At 42.3% G+C, this 15,233-nt stretch overlaps 1 protein-coding gene and 1 long non-coding RNA gene across 2 annotated transcripts in view; one reads left to right on the top strand and one right to left on the bottom strand.

Moving 5' to 3' along the window:
* The window catches only part of SCAF8 (SR-related CTD associated factor 8), a 145,204-nt gene that overhangs the window by 27,866 nt on the left and 102,105 nt on the right, over positions 1–15,233 (bottom strand). The gene's annotated exons all lie outside the window — the stretch shown is intronic.
* Positions 5,244–6,309, top strand: LOC149919017 (uncharacterized). Its single transcript, XR_016464314.1, has 3 exons — positions 5,244–5,419; positions 5,829–5,968; positions 6,228–6,309. It is a non-coding gene; the product is annotated as an uncharacterized LOC149919017 (long non-coding RNA).

Below are 15,233 nucleotides of genomic sequence, written 5' to 3'. Positions count from 1 at the left end.
GTCCTCAAGGAAAATATTTGGCTTCTCATCCTCAACTGAAGATAACAAGTTTAAGTTCACTTCTAAACTGCATCCTGGAGACACTTGACTAAAACTGCTTTCCTTCAGGGAAAAAGTAAACACTTATAAACATTTTATACTAACACTGCAAAGAAAAAAAACAAAAAACAAAAAAAAAACAACAAACATACTATGCACTATTAACGTGAGGTTGTTTTTTTTTCCTTCTTGGCATTTATAAGAAGCAGGCAGTGATGCACACCACAAGGCTGGGATCTAATCAGACACAGTAAGGCCCTGTCTAGACAGGCAAAAGTTATCACAATCAGTTAGCGTGGTTGAAGAGCTCCATTAAGATGCAGGCCAGGCAGGATGAAACCACATCGCAAGCTATGCACCACTAGGCCACAGCAGCCATGAGGCCTTCTGGTGCCCACTCCCACCACTGGGGAAGCGATGGCCATTGCATCACACCAAAGTGATTGAGAACCATAAAACAAAAAGCCCATAAGCAAGCTAACGCAGAGCACCATTGGCAGTCCCACACAGCTCACAGGCATGTACAAGTGGAGAGGAGCCAGGCTGTTACATGATGCTGAGCCCTGACACCAGCTGACCCAGCATCAACAGCAAGATGTTAGGTGCCCACAACAGAGAAGCCATCATTTACCAAGCAGGTGAGCACCTGGTGAGGGTTTTCATTCTCACCCTTCATCTCCTGGAATTGCACCACTCTTGTTTGTAGGAAAACATGCTTCCCCAGCGTTTGGGACACAAGCATGTATATCCTAATAATGAGAAACTCCATACACACACACACACACACACACAAAAATCTTACGTAAACTTCCTTTGCTATGATCTTCCCCATAATCTCAAAAACTTTAAGTCTTCTTAATATCACTTATCTACTTTACAAACTGCACATCATGGAGTATTTCAATCAGCAGTAAACGTGATACACAAAATCACAGTCTATTACTCTTTTTCAAATAACTGATTTTAAAATAAAACAAAGACATTGAGAATGCCAAGTGAGAATGCTAAGGAGAGAAAGGGGGAAAAATAAAAGTACCTATTAAATCACTATCACAAATTCTGTAGGCAGTTCTAAATTCAGATGCTCTAACATTTAATCATGGCCCACAAGAAAAAGAAGCAAAACTCAGAGAAGTGCTCACACTTGAATTGTCCTGACAATAAAACCTATTTTCAGCTATGCTGTCCCAAGCAAGGAATGGCAAGCTTTCCAACTGCAGTGTAAGGCCTCACAAACCATTTGCCAAACAGAGAAAGCATGTACTTCTGTGGTTACACCATGCCACACGGACACATTGGAAAGGGGAGAGGAAGCTATAAACTATCCACAATTCACCAGGGAAAATCTTTCGTCTTTGAATCAAGAACAGGCTTCATAATAAATTCCTTAGCTATTGTATTATGTAATTGCATTGGTAGCATTTGTCCAAACTTTTCCAGTGCATTACTTTGAGTCACTGTAATTCAGTTTATAAAAGAAAAATAATCCCAGAGAGAATTTGACAGTATACACAGGAACAGTGGCAACTTCCCTATTCCATTATTATTGTACTATTACCCTCCCATTAACAGCAGCAATGGACTTGACTTTGGCACTAGCAGAATCTCATGTTTGTCTCTCTGTGGTGAGGTAACCCTGTCAATCTGTAAAGACACTTCACAGAATCACAAAAGATCCATACTGATGTGCCTATAGGCACTATCAGGTGTAAGATCCAAGTTGAATTCATCACTGAAAAGCCAAGCACCTAGCCTTGGGAGCTCAACAGCTAGCAGGAAGGTCTGAATCGGCATCCATATTACCCTCTGCAAGCACTTCAGTGAAGGTAATTCAGTGTGACCTTCATCAGCGGACTGAAATACAAGCATCTGGTAGTAACAGCATCAGCTGAGAATGGAAGACCTTGAATCCGACTAACAGATGCAGGTTTTGGAAACATCTGCTACTAACATACATAGACAGTTCTCCAACCCACTTATGGTCAGTGCCATGAAGAGCTGCAACATGACACAAGGTAAGAGCATCTAGATGCAATAATTAAATATTGCTAAGTTCTGTATACAAACACACAACTTCTAACTCCCTTTGGTAGCCAACAAGTAATGAGAACTAATTACCATTTGCGCTTGGCAGCAAGAATTATTACTTCTAGATCATTAGAATACATAGAGTATAAATTTAACATGAGAAACAGGAATGCTCCCCAGGACCTGAACACCAGATGAACAACATCTGCCAGCAACTTCAAGGGAGTACATTAAGTAAAATGGAAGCAGCAACTGCACTACCAGCTTATGGTGCTCTAAGACTGTACTGCCACTACAAAGAGCAACAATAGATTTTCACATCTTGTTGCAAGGCCACACTATTACAAGAGTTGAAGCAGGATGAGTTCGGTCATTATGGTGATGGTTTTTCAGTTGAGAGAAGAGCCCATCTTAGCTGGATCAGTGACCTGATTTGACTTGAGCACAGGTGATGTGGTGGGATGGTACAGACAAGAAGAGACATGCCAGATTCCCCACGTCTGAGTGGAGAGATGGCTTTGCTGCCTTGTTCTGAGAACCAGCTTCTACTCTTCAGCCAGCTCCAGGATTGAGAAACATGCACATCTTATTTCACTCAGTGGATCAACAACCATTGCTGTCACAAACCTGTGTGATCATTACTTATTACTACAAGACATACTACAAAGAACAGAAAGAACTTGTCAGAGCTTACAAACAGCACGCTTTCTATAAAATATTGAACACTGCTGTGCCATCTACTGTGTTTACTGTTGTCCAAAGCAACAAGCATGCAAACACTTGGGCACTCACTTAATTTTTCTATTACAAATTACTTCCTTATGCTTAATGGAGTCCTTTACAAAGCTGCATTTTCACCCAGTAAGCCAGGCCAAGCAGAGTCACTGAAGCGACTCCTGGGAGAGGCTGCTTAGACTACCTACAGCCATACCACAGCTCCACAGGCAGTTTTGGCAGTGATATTGAGTGCTGCCAGCTTAAGAAAAAGCAGCCCTACCTTCCCCACACCCTCTTACCCCCCAGTGAACCAAACTGTGGAAATGATCCAGGTTAAAATTAAATCTGGGTTGTTTTTTTTTGCCTGGTACCTCAACCCAGTTCACCGCAGGGCAGCAGAAACATTCATGCTGGTATGAACTGAGAAAGGGGGGCAGAGGGAGGCATGAGCTGCCAGGGTGACACCAAGTCATATCACTTTCAACCACTCAAAGCACAGCCAGACTCCAGCCTGATGGTGTAGTGATGACGGTGGTCCTCCCCCCTCCTGCCCTCTTCCCCATGGCAGTAGGACTAGATGCTCTCAGCCCCTTCCTTGGGAAGCCAAAGCAGCAGAACACTGGGGCTGCATCAGGTTTCCACTGTTAGATCCCAGAACTGGCTTCGCACAACATCAAAGGAACCAGTGTGAGGGAGAGGGTGCAACAGGACCAAAGCAGCTCATCTCTGCATGAGAGCACCCAAAGCAAGACGTCTGTGCTTCCCCCAGCACAGAGACCAATCCTCTCCTGGAGCAGCAGATGCCTCCCACAGGAGTAAACTCACATGCATAGAGAAACGTCTGCAAGATTGTAAATTTTGCTCTTAAAAAAAAAGAAAAAAGAAAGCAACAGAGAAGGACATTACTAAAGGTAAAGTTAGATTTTAAAAAAAGTCAAACAAAGTACTGGTTTCCTTTTACATTCTTTGCATATACAAAGATCTCAGCAGTTCCAGGGGGATTTTCTCGTGTAGCCTTACTGAAAGCTGATTAAAGAAAATGACAATAATCCTGCTGTTAACTTAAAACAAATTGTTAAATTAATTCAGTGGAAGCTCTGGGTGCATGAAGAACACAACATGGCACCCTTGGAGTCACACACTGAAATCTCCAGGGAACCGACAAGAGTCCCCACAGACACATACAAAGGCAAAACTGACTGCATGTTATTAAAACTCTGAACCAAAATCATCTACATCAATACATCTTCACCAGACTTTACTTACGCAAGCCTGACCTTTTAAAATTGCCATCGCTAACTACGCTATTTCCCTCTAAACCGAGATTTGCAATAGCAAGCCCATTTATTTCACTGTAATTTTGACCTGCGTTTTCACAGCCCCGTGTTGCAATGACTACCTGTGACGGACAAGGTTGCCAAGTAAATATTCATGACGAAGCCGGGCACAGACAGACGCACACGGTGGCCGCCTGACCGGTCATGGGGGTCCCGAGAGCGCCAGCGGAGCCGCGTGTCCCGCAGTAAGGAACGAGGGGAGCGGGAGCGCCGGGGCCGGGCACCGCGGGACAGCAGCAGCCCCTCTTCGGGCGGCCCCCCCCGGGAAGGACAGCGCAGCGCGGAGCCGTGCGCACCCGCGGCTCTTTGTTCGGCGGCCAAGTGACCAGAGCGGCCGCACCCCCGCCGCCGTGCTCAGCCCCAGGTGTGGTCCGAAAGGAGCCGCGGAGCCAGGCGGCGGCCAGATCCCGTCCCGCGGAGCCGTCCGCAGAGGCGAGCGGCTAGAGGACGGCGTTGAACGCACGCAGACCGCACATCAGCACCCGGCGACGGGCCGGGGGGTCGCCGCCCGCCTCCCTCCTCCTTACCTGCCCGCGGGTGCGGAGCGCCGCAGCCCCCGAGGACTTTGTCCCCGCGGCGCGCCCAGCTCCCGGCAGAGAAGTTCCTGCCTCTACTTCGCTCCTCGCACCGGCGGCGGCAGCGCTTCCCCCGCCCGCCCCCTCCGTTCCTCCTTCCCTCCGTCCCTCCCTCCCGTCGGGAAAGGCGGCCCGACCCCGCCCCACGGCTCCTTCGCGTCGTGCAGAGCCGAGTCCCCCTGCCTGGTCCTGCCCTCACGTCGGGGCTGGCGCGGTGGTGCTGGCACAACCCGGACGGCGGCAGGTGTGCCGCCTTGGCGGTGTCTTTTTGCAGTTTCAACTGATACACAAACTTATTGAGAGTTACCTCCTCTGTCACTACGGTGGTGGAAGAGACTGGAGATAAGAGCAGCCCCAAGTCCAAAGACTTCAAATGAAAAAAAAAAACTGGCTGGGAAAACTTCCCCGAGAAGAGCTCCGCACCAGAGCCGCGGTGGAAATGGCTCCAGCGACACAGTTGCAATTCTCGCAGCTGTGAGAGAGAGCTGGGGCTAAACGCCGCCCCTGCACAGCTGATCCCTCTCAGAAGAACGGGTGCGCTGCCTGCTGTTTTCTGCTGTGTTCAGTTCTTCCACTGCATTTCTTATTGTTGTTACTGTGCAAGCACCTTTCGGTTGCATGTTACGTCAACTTAAAAGTTATTACTCTATTGCTCCGGAGAATAGGAGACTCAAAGGAGAACTTATTGCCCTCTACAACTCCCTGAAAGGAGATTGTGGTGAGGTGAGGGTCACCTCCCAAGTAACAGCAATAGGATGAGAGAGAATGGCCTCGCACTGGGACGGAGGAGGTTCAAGTTGGATATTTAGAAAAATTTCTTCTCCAAAAAAGTGGTGAGGAATGAGGGCTGTCCAGGGAGGTGGTTGAGTCACTCCCCCTGGAGGTGTTCAAGAAACATGTAGATATGTATTAAGGGACATGGGTTAGTGGGGAAATACTGATGGTAGATGGACGGTTGGGCTAGGTGATCTTAGAGGTCTTTTCCAAATTTGGTGATTTTGTGATTCTGTTATTAGTTAATTAACATTTGTTTGCGGTGACCATGAGTGCTTTAAATATAAAGCACTAAATAGTTTTAAGAAATATTGAGTAGAATCTCCCAATGATATGGTTTCTTCTACTGAACTTGTAGAGAGTTTTGGCAAGAAATACTGTCTAGAGACCTAAGAACATACATGAAGTCATCATTACTGATGGAAGGAAGCAGGGGAACGCTGCAAAACTACTGAAGAACTGCACATTCATTTTGTGCAAAAATGAAAGTAGTACCCGGTAAGTATAAATCAAAAATCAAATTCATTCATTGTGTTTGAAACAATCATTCAGGGAAAAAAAAGAAAGAAAGAAAGAAAAGAAGAAGTAAAAAAACAGTTCTACAGTCTTTTCCCTTCTCGATAGAAGGAGTTTTCTGAACCTTGATGCAGAGTACTCATCTGCATCATGTTCTGTTTAGTCTGTGTCTCTATGGACAGAAATCTTTGTTTGATTTGTAACTGTTTAATTTGGGATTGTGTTGTTCACCCTGTTCCAGATCACCTTCTCCTGCCTGGACTTGGCTTTTCTCCTTTATCAGCCTGCAATTCAACTCTCACTTTGACAGTGTGTAGCACCCTACAATAAAGAGCCTAAGGAGAGTCCTTCAGCTGATGTCTGCTGGCCCAACATGCCAAGCAGAAGGTGGAGTAACAAAGACTCACAGAAAGCTGTTGGAAACAATCAATGGCAGTATTGCTAATAAGACATACTAAAAAGTCATATGGAAACCCTTAGAAACAATTTTTTCCTCAGTAGCTCACTCTTGAACTTTCAGAATCATGCCAGGGTTGTGTTTTGAATTTATTTTTCACAAGCCTGAGAGCTGACTACTTACTTTTAAAAAGACATGTAAGCTTGCAATTGTCTCATATTCAAATGACCTCTCACACCAGGAATATAAAAACAAATTAAATACCATACATAACACTAATTTCTATAGTGTTGATAGCTCTGCAAAAAATGGTTATGGAGGCATTAATGCCCAGTGATCCTCACACAGTTCTTAGTTCTGCTGTGATAGATAATGTTCACAGTCACTTTGGTAGTATCTCCAGCCCATGATGTGATCCCAGGAGGAAAATCTCTGTATTTGCAAAGTGCTGAGCTAGTTGCCTATCAAAAAAGGCACAAGAGTCATACCAGAAAATTTTGCCTTCTGTCACAAACACTTAAAGCTAATATCACCACAAAATGCTACATAATGAAAATTTACACTAAGACTAGCTTTGTAAACCTTGAAAACATTGAGGAACAGTATGTTTCTTGCAGACTTGCACGGTATTATGTTTTGTAGTCTTAGGCCCAGTCTTTACCTCATGATTCACTCAAACAAGCTATCTATTGAAGTAAATTGGAATTTGGCAGGAACAAAAATATAGTTTAAAATCAGAACACAGATAGAAATACTCTAGTCTTCTAGTGAAGTTTGGATCCTTACATAGACCCAAAGTTTGTGGTTCAGAACTTAATTCTCATGGAAGATTACAGAAGGACTTCCGATGGGCCTCCATCCGCTGAGCCCTTTGTAAGTAGGCTTTAATGAACGCCATCTGTGGCTGTTCCACGGGCATACCAAGTTCTTAAGGTACACAATAAAGCATTATTTTTGTAAGAATACTCTGTTCCCCACTTTGCCCCTGTATTCCTCAGCCATTTGGTTTTCCCTCATAAAGAACTCTCCTGTTAGATGATTCTTCAGTCCTAACCAGTTTAATCCTCCTCCTTCTGATTTACTGTGGAGCAGCATGTCTTGTCAGAGTGCTTGCCTGTTGTTGGTATTCCCGCTTGTCCTCCACATCTCTCTCTCTCTCCCCTTTTTAAGTAGTGAAATCCTTTATCTGTCCCTTCCTGACCCCCCCTGCATGTCTGGCTTCTGGGCATCTACTTTTGTTCTCTGCTCCCCAGCAGCTGTCCTTGTTCTACTCAGCCACAGTGGTTCACAATGGTTTGGTCTCCTTTGTGCCTGTTCCCCTGGCTTCTGGGACATACAGATGTCCAGCACTGCTTTCAGTGGTAAGAACTGAGGTAATTCTTTCAAATTGGACTTAATGGCCCCCAAGTCACATCAAGGAAGAAATTCAGCACCAGTCAGGGCAGAGGAGGCTCTGTACCATGCCCAGCTATTCTGCTACATGCCTTGGTTAATTTGGATCTTTCAGCACTGATTTCTATGCAAGTGTTCTGCATTTCTCTCTCACTTCTGTCGATGATTCTTGCTAGAACTCCTGTTGGGTTTGAACAGCTATAGCACCTGCCAGCACTCATGCAGGAAAGGTTTCAGTCCTGGGCCTCCGTGACGCTTTGGGGACAATGAAGGCCACTGGAGAAACACAGTATGGAAGCATACAATTTCTAGAAACATTTCTCCATAGCTTTTGCTAAGGGATTCAGTTAGTGGAAAAAAATATACACAATGAAAATTGTCAGGTGGCCAATGCTATATAATCTCTGCAAATGCATTTCCTCTCAAGATATTTAATGAAGCTGAGTTTCTAACAGTATTTTTCTGTAATTAAGACAGAACACGTTTTCATTAAGGATAAATTAATAAAAGTAAATTAAAGAACACAAAAGTGATTGTTTCTCCTCTACTCTTTGCACGCATACATATGCACAGACACACACACGTTTAAGGAAAAATGCTTGTCTTTGGCACGTAACCAAACCAGTGTTTTGGCTTTTGTGCCCCCTCTACTGGTTGGCCTTAGTACATCTGTGCAGAATCTTGTGAGAACTTGCAAGAATTCTTGTAAGAATCTTTTAAGAACTACTACTGGAATTGTTAGTGACACTATCACAGAAACAGGATTGGCCATGCTGAAAAAACTAGAAAGGATAATAACGTTAAAAGCCCCATAGAACTGTAATTTCAGAATTATTTGCTCCGAACATATATTCAGACTCAGAGTATCTCTTTAAGTGTGAAGATATGATACATCCAGTGTCACAGAGAACTGTAAAACTTCCTTTGCAAAGAACCATCTCCAAAACATAGAAGACCTGTGCAAATGGGTTGTTGTATTGATTCCTTTATAACTTCCAGTGTCTTGATAAACTTCTTGTATTATTTCCCATCAAAAATAAAATTGTTGATACTTATGCTTTTATCACTCTCCGTATACTGTATGTACATATATATAAATAAATGTCAATACTTTGAATTGATGAAATGAAAACATTCAAGTAAAAATGGAATTTCTAAACTAATTTTTGAAAAAATCCAGAAAGAAAAAATGAAAGATTTGTTGCATTTATAAGTATATCAAGGTATAAAACTTGAAGAATAGTTCCACCAGAGCTGTGCTCAGGATCCAAAAAACCTATAACTGAAACCTTCACTGGTCTTATTGACACCAATGGGACTAGGCTTTGCCAGCCAGAAGTTTTCACAAGAAAGGCAGAGCCATTCAAAGACCCCATGTGCAGATTTTTTGCAGGGACAGGAGCTGATCCAGCTGCAAGGTTCAGAGGCCTGATGAATAACACCTGTTGGTCTTCTGAGCTACACAATATTGAGATAGGACAATTTGAGACAAAAACTGTTAAGACTGACCTGCCCACCAAGCACTTTTTATTAGATATTTAAAGAGAAGCTATGCATTATTCAAGTATCTGAAGTACAGTTTAATTCAAGATGTTATGTGAAAAGAACAGTAGATATCTATCTTTAAAAATATACAGTTACAGGCAGTTGTTCTGCAGCTTTATCATGTAAAAACAGCAGAAAAGGTTAAAATGGGAACAGGAAGCTGATGTGCTTAAAGAGAAAATGAAGAGCAAAGATCCAATCTTTCTACAACCCTCTCGTTCACGTTATCATAAAAATTTGACCTCAAATGAAGCTCATGGCCATGACGTTGTTATCAGTGTTTATGTGTGACTATGTATCCAGGACTACACTACTGCAATCCAACGCCATTCCTTTGCACTGACAGTGTGAATGAAAGCAACTTCATTGTGCTCTCTAAAGTAATTTATATACAGGCTATTTTCTGCTGAACTTCAACTTGCAGATCTTGCAGTTCCTGCAAGCACAGCCCCTCCTCCCCTATGCTCATGCTGCTGCCTGTGTGCATATAGCTCATCACCAGTCTCCTGTTGCAGAGTCTTATGGCTATAAGTAACCATAAATAGCACTCAAACAAAAATATTTTCCTTTAACTGTTACATCAAGAGGGACTATCAGGGAGTTGCACAGAGCAAATCATGTGCAGAGGCCCTCAGAGACCCCCACGTGCCATGCCCCAAGCTGGCATGCCCTCCTTGGGCCGGCTGGGCCAGTCAGAGCCTTCTCTCACAGCCTGCTGCTGCAGAGAGCTCCCTGACTAAAGCCTGCAGAGAGCAGAATACCAAGGCCATGCCCATATGCTGGCGTTTGTTTTTTTTTTTTTGGCACATCAAATCACCCTCAGAAGCCCAGGTCCAAAGCCCATGAAGGCATTATAATTTTGTATTGAATTAAATTGACTTCATCTTAAGCCCAAAGGGGAACATTTTCATTTTCAAAAATGACAATTATGTGAGTGCATCCTTCAGTGGAGGCACCAATGGAAGGGGAAGACAAAGCCTTTGGAATACACAATCATGCCTAATTCCACAGTTTCCTAAAGTTCTTCCTAACAGCTCCCTGTGTGCAAGGCAAAGGCAGGCCACTGGGCTCACTGGAGATAATAATTCACTTAAAGATACTAAAACTTTGGAGTGTAGCACAGATTCATATTCTCAAAACAATGGCAGGGAGATGGCTGGTGAGACTCAATGTCAAAGGCTTTCTCAAGCTTTTATCACTTTTAGCCATTATCATTTTTCAAATCTAAAGTGAGAGAACTGCCAGGACTGCTGAAACAACTTCTCCCTCCAAACCAAACCAAGACCAGTATTTCTGCTAGCACTGATATCATCACTGGAATGGAAGATACAGCAGTCACAGCATAGTTTATCTTGCACAGCAGGGTGTTTACAGACTCTCCACTTGCCTTATTCTATTAGCGTGTGCAAACCTGCAAGACAACTCCTAAAATGGACTGTGCTCTCCACAATTTAGGAGTCAGCAGTTTGCTTCTGTTCTCATTCTTATCTTCTCTTCCTCTTCTACTGATCAGAATACAATTCCAGTTCTCAGAGGAATCTGTTATCCCACTACTGCTAAGGAAAAAAAAAGTGGTCTTCTCTTTGTCCCTTGGTAACATCTGGCATGTTCCAAATAGAATGAGGGTGTGGATTTATTATATGATAAAACAGTGATTTTTTACGTACATCATCTTAATAAAATAAGCATGCTGTTTAATGGAGCATTTGTATTTCTGTTGCAATTTCAGAGCTGCATTTATTATTCATACAGAAAGGATATAAGCAATGTCATATTACTAATATTGCAGATTATATTCTCTTCGAGTCCTTAATAGGTACCAAATCATGTTTAAAGTATTAGTTTAAAATGCATAGTAAGTGATTTCTTAAAAAATATATTTGTCACATAGACAAAACCTTCTAAGACTACAGTAAGTTCTTCTTTGTGCAACCAACATTATGTGGCCCAGGTTTTTGGCATGAGTTCTGAGGCATGGTAAAAGCATATAACATTATTAGTCATTTCTAAGGTTTCCATCTCTCCTTCTTCTTCAGTCCAGACCTAAACTGCCAACACAAGAGCTTATGCAAAAACACACAGCTTCTTTGGAGGTTTCTCCAAGCTGTGTGTGCACCTTGCTAGTATATGAAATGCAGAGAAGTAGGAGAAGTACCGTGCAAACCCTCTACACTTGTACATGCAAAGTAGAAGGCCAAGAGAATTTCAAAAGCCACTGGTTACTTGGAAGGAAAATGATACAAAACAAAACAAATGCAAATAATAACTATTGGCTAGATATAGAAAAACATTGAGATGCAAGACTGCATGTATAAAAGGATTTCTAGGTATGCCAAGTGTCCTAGCTTAACCTAGTATACATGACTGAATTTCTTCCTGCAAAAGGAAAATTATGCTAGTACTCTTTCCTATGTACTGTGGCGTTTGGATCCATGGAGCAATGACTTATGTCTCCTGTTTGCCAGCAGTTGCTCCAGAAGAGTGCTAAAGAAGAGAAAAAGGTCAGAGTTATGTGTCTGAGAAGCAGGCTGGTATCCTTCTACATAATAACCCTGTACCACTGATTCCCAGACCACAAATTTCTGCAGCATACAGAATTTTTATAATTAAATCCTGATGAGGAACAGAGCCTTTAAAGGGTTGTGCTGGTCTGTGCTGTTGCTTTGCAAGATAAGCAATCACGAAACACAATGTCTAGGGTCTAGTAATGTGTGACCTACAAATCTACTTTTACTTATTTAGAGCAAGCCATCCAAAATTAAGGCAAAGACCCAATTTTCATTGTCCTCCATTTCAGTTTTATGCTGTAGATGTCATTTTAGACATTTGGTGGGTTAGCAATAAGCCAGCTGGTTTAATAATTTTCCTTCCTTCATAGAGTTCCTAGGATATTCATCACCATGAAGTCTATTTATTTTTTGACTTTCAGAGGCAAACAGGGCTGTGTGAATAATTCTATTGGAAATTCTGATAAAGTCCTTGTCAGTACAGGAGCTTCCTGGGACAAGGCTTAGGAAGAAGCTGCTGTCAGGCAGGGGCTGATGGTGAATTTGAAGAAGTTTGGTAGGAAACTAGGAACAAGTTGAAAGTTGCAGACAATACTGTAATTAGAGAACATCCTGAGCAGCAGCAGGGTATCACACTTAGGACCACAAATGAGGGCTATGCGAAGATGACAGAGATGATGCTTCATGGCATAGACCAATTAAGTTAGGCAACACTGGAATTTTTTCACACATCAGTCTCCCCACAAAGGGGTAGTTCTGTACATAGTGACTCACAGCAGGCACTTGCCAGCTGAGCCTTCAATATCTGAGTCAGGCAGAGCAGTTAGAGTGAGAGCAAGAGTTCAAGATGTTAGGCCAGCAGGCACAGGCACAGACATTTGGTGATTGTATTTTATCTTTCCCTTATGTTCACTGGGCTTCATTTACTACATTTTTGTCTCCTTTGCAGTTCTAATCCTTCAATATCTTATCATTCCATCAATTAGAAATCTTTGAATAATGAGGCTACAGACATTCATTGTCAGTTCATATCTATTTATTAAAGCTTAAGTAACATATTCTAAATTAAATGTCACTTCAGGTGTTTTCCTTCTCCAGAAATCCAAACATAACTTGGGCTGCATCAAAAGAAGTAAAGCTATCAGACAGAAGGAGGTGATTGTCTTGCTCTGTTCTGCTTTCATGGGACCCACACCAATGAGACCCCCACCTGAAGTATGTAGTCAGCTCTGGGGCCCACAGCACAAGAAATACATGGATCTGTAGGAAGACCAGAGGAGGGCCATGAGGATGATAAGAGGGCTGGAGCATCTCCCCTGTGAAGACATGCTGTAAGAGCTGGGCTTGTTCAGCTTGGAGAAAGCTTCAGAGAGACCTGAGAGCAGAATTCCAGTGCCCAAAGAGGATGAACAGGAAAGCAGAAAGGTTCTTTATCAGGAAGTGTAGCGATAGGATAAGAAGTAATAGCTTTAAACTGAAAGAGTAGATTTAGATTATATATAAGGAAGAAATTCTTCACTATGATGGTGGTAAAGTATTGGAACAGATTGCCCAGAGAATCTGTGGATTCTCCATCCCTGGAAGAGTTCAAAGCCAGGTTGGATGGAGGTTTGCACAATTTGATCTAGTGAAGTATGTTCCTGCCCATGGCAGGGTTAGAACAAGGTGATCTTTAAGGTCCCTTCCAACTCACACCTTTCTGTGATCCCACAAATCTCACATATTCATAGATAGCAAGTATGTCCCTCCTCAGAGAGAGATTTTGAAGCTTCCTTTGGAAGAAGCTACTTTTTCTCCTCTTTCTTGTAAGATGAGTATTACATGAAGATTCAGCTTGTGTCTCCATCTGAAGTGGTGAAAATGGACATTGCTTAATCATCTGACATTCCAGCAGATTTGTTCAAAGACTGAATTAACATTTCAGGTCACATGGAGGGTTTGCTGGTGAGAAGGCTGAGCACATAGGGCTAGTTGAGAGACATACACTTTCAGAGAGCCATTACGTATGATGTCTTTTTTTTAAAAAAAGGGAGGCAAAGATAAGCATACACTGCTTTTGGGGACAGAAGACCAAGCAATAAAGAAATCTACTTCTGATGTGTTTTACTTATGAGACTGAATTGTATTGAATACGTATGGGAGCAGGGAGAAAGAGCAGACTGTGTTAAGATGATGCTAAGTAAAAGAATTTCTGTACTTAGAATCGGATGCTACTGATGGTTCTCATGGGTTGAGGCTGACCAGCACACATTCCCTGCCTTACTTGTTTTTTTTAACCTCAAGTCAGTTGAGCATATTAATTTGCGACCAAGGGGTTTTAAGTCAGTTTTATTTAGAACACAGCATCATATCTCTTGGGCTACATGGAAGTTGATGTGACAACTGATTTATGCCTTAGCTCCTGGCCTTAGTCTTCTTTGATATCATTATATCATGAAAATGGACCCATGACGAAAATAATATAAAATCCAGATCTGTTAACCACAAAACACAAATGATAAGATCTTAAAAAACACTTTTTATTTGCTTTCAGTCTGGCTCGTAATGAAACAAGACTGCTGTCTATCTGCCTGCTTATCAATTTCTTCAATTCATTTTGAACAAATGTAGTGAAAGAGATCTCAAAGCTGTCTACATTTAGTGTAAAATTCTTAAGGATCTAGAGAAGTAGCCACATTAATGCTGCAACTAATGAAAAGTCTGTCATTGCCATTTGGTTTATTTGCTCTGAAGGGATTTTTTTGGCCAACTATCGCCAATGTAGTTGGTAGCCTAAACAGCAAATTTTGTACAGATTCTGAAAAAGCCACAAAATACACTGCTTTCTTCTCAGCTGCTGTTATAAATAAAGGTAGAAGAACTGGGAGGGAGATTGAGATAGTGGAAAACTTGGACTGAAGAAGTTTTTTATGTTGAAGTCATAATGGAGGAGACAAGGACAGAAAAAGGAGCTGCTTGTACTGTTTTGGGAAGGGGGAATGACTGTAGGAAAATATAACAGAAGTTTATAGGGAGAGTGCAACAAAGATCCACAAGTAACCTGTCAGAACAGATGATTTCTCTTCTCCAACTGGTTCAGGTTCATTTCCTTGCAGAATTCCAGCAAGATTCTTCTTGTGATGCACTGCAGTCTCATCAATTGCAGCCAGCTGACTGCATTTGTTGAATAAACCTGTCAAGATTTGACTGCGTATTTCCTTTTCTGTCTTGTACATGTTTTGGAAGCTCTTGGAAAGCACCAGCCTTAAATACTGTATGTTGGCTTGAATTCGAAATCCAGAAAAAGTTTATGGCCTATGGGATTTTTGCTTCTTTTCTCTCTCTCTTAGACTCACATCATTATAAATTTAGACTTTCCTTCTTTTCAGTTCTCAAGCAAATTGCTATTAGTTATATATAGATATAC

This window comes from Phasianus colchicus, chromosome 2 (genome assembly GCF_987193195.1).
Source record: "Phasianus colchicus chromosome 2, bPhaCol1.hap1.1, whole genome shotgun sequence".
NCBI classification, from domain to species: Eukaryota; Metazoa; Chordata; class Aves; order Galliformes; family Phasianidae; genus Phasianus; species Phasianus colchicus.
The sequence above is the reverse complement of the archived record's forward strand: the minus strand, read 5'-3'. Positions and strand labels throughout refer to the sequence as shown.